Genomic DNA, 2,500 nt, shown 5'->3' on the forward strand with positions numbered 1-2,500 from the left:
TCTGTCCTCTGTGTATGCCCAGAAAGACATTGTTAACACAGCCAGCATTTCACTCCACACAACCGTACGTAATTCATGACTGAGTAATGCTGGAGAATAATTTCTATCCAAAACAAAAACAAAACAAGAACAACAAAATAAACTAAAAACAAAACAACAAAACAACATAAAAAAAACAAAAACAAAAAAAACCAAGCACGCACCCAATCACCCAATTTTTTCTTTTTCTTTTCTTATTTTTCATTTTGTATAATTTTGTATAATTATTTTGTTACATTAAATATATAATCACACACAGATAGCGCAACACACACACACACACACACGCACGCACGCACGCACGCACGCACACCCATACACACACACACACACACACACACACACACACACACACACACACACACACACACACACACACACACACACACACACACACACACACACACACACACACACACACAAGAATACCGTTTTCTAACAGTGCTCTGCTTACAGTTGAAAATACATAGTGCGCTCAGCTCAGTTGAAAATATATAGTTTGTTCAACTAAGTATATCAAAGTTGGCATGCAGATTGTGCTGCAGAGGCAAAAGGAGAAATTGGTTCATCGTTGATTGGCTTCGACACTGTATTTTGTTGCTGTACTCATTGTACTACTTTTTGTCATACCAGATACCTGGATGTGAAATTAATAAAAAGTTGTGTTTTTTTTTTTTTTCTCTAATGCTTTGACATCTTTCACAAGAGTAATTTGATTTTAGGCATAAAAATAGACAATATATTTTCTTATCCCAAGGAAATCATTTAAGTTATCTCATCACTCCAGTCTAGATAATTTTCAAGTAGTGAAGGCTAAATGAGTGTTTAAGTCAGATAAAGAAAACCAGTTACAGTTTATATCATCTTCTTCGTCCTTCTTCTTCTTCCTTCGTGGGCTGCAACTTCCACATTCATTCGTATTCATGAGCGGGCTTTTACGTGTATGACCGTTTTTACACCCGCCATGTAAAACAGTCATACTCCGTTTTCGAGGGGGGGGGGGGGGGGGGGGGGGGGGGGGGGGGGGGGGGGGGGGTGGGAGGATGCATGCCGGGTATCGTCTTGTTTCCATAACCCACCGAACGTTGACATGGATTACGGGATCATTAACGTGCGCTAGCAGGCACTAGCAGGTCTGCACGTCTGTTGATCTGAGAAAATTTTGAAAAAAGTATCCACCATTTATTTACCCACCTGGCGCCATGATAGGTATTCGAACCCCGGGACCGTCAGATTGAAAGTCCAGCACGGCTTTAACCACTTGGCTGTTGCACTCGTCACATTTTGTTTCTAAAATGGATTGTTGTGTAACATATTGACGTGTATGTTGTAATGCGTATCGCTGAGGTCACTTGTAATGTGTAACCTGAATAAACTGGTTTGTCTGTACCACCGACAGACAAGACAAGACAAGACAAGACAAAACAGAACCAGAACCTGTTGACGTTCAAAGTTCAACATGACTTACAAACTCAAAACATAAATGGTTTATATAAGCTGAGGAACTACTACTTTTTCAAACACCAAAACCGTGGTTCAGTTGGGTTTTTTTTGTTTTTTTTTTTTTTTTTTTTTTTCTATCCAAAGTTTTTGTTGTTACTTTTCTCATACTTACCAGTGCAAAAATGGTTTTTCTTCTCATGTGATACTTACTTGTCCAAAGTTTGTTGTTGTTTTTCTCATACTTACATGTTCGTATCAGTTTAAAAAAAATGTTTTACCCTCACATTTCCCTACCCAATTATTGCTTTGAAAAGATTAATTCGGTGTCCTTGACAATAAATGGAAGAAAATGGGAAATAACTCCCACCACCTCTCACCACCTGATGTCAGTCTTGAGTTACCCTTCACCTTCTTCTTCTTCTGCGTTCGTGGGCTGCAACTCCCACGTTCACTCGTATGCACACGAGTGGGCTTTTACGTGTATGACCGTTTTTACCCCGCCATGTAGGCAGCCATACTCCGTTTTTCGGGGGTGTGCATGCTGGGTATGTTCTTGTTTCCATAACCCTCCGAACTCTGACATGGATTACAGGATCTTTAACGTGCGTATTTGATCTTCTGCTTGCATATACACACGAAGGGGGTTCAGGCACTAGCAGGTCTGCACATATGTTGACCTGGGAGATCGTAAAAATCTCAACCCTTCACCCACCAAACGCCGTCACCGTGATTCGAACCCGGGACCCTCAGGTTGACAGTCCAACGCTTTAACCACTCGGCTATTGCGCCCGTCAGCCCTTCACCAAACACTGTGTGTCTCTATGAACGTGTGTGTCCCATTATTAAACACCATCTTTCCTTCTTTTATTTCACTTTTTCTTCTCACGATGAATACCTAAACTGTTCTTTACAATGTACATCATTAGCTTTCTTACTTTTCTTTTCTTTTCATTTTTCATGTTATTATTTTATTTTATCATTGTTATTATTATTATTGCTCTCCCTTTACCTGTAGCCC

This window comes from Babylonia areolata, chromosome 26, assembly GCF_041734735.1.
Source record: "Babylonia areolata isolate BAREFJ2019XMU chromosome 26, ASM4173473v1, whole genome shotgun sequence".
NCBI lineage: Eukaryota > Metazoa > Mollusca > Gastropoda > Neogastropoda > Buccinidae > Babylonia > Babylonia areolata.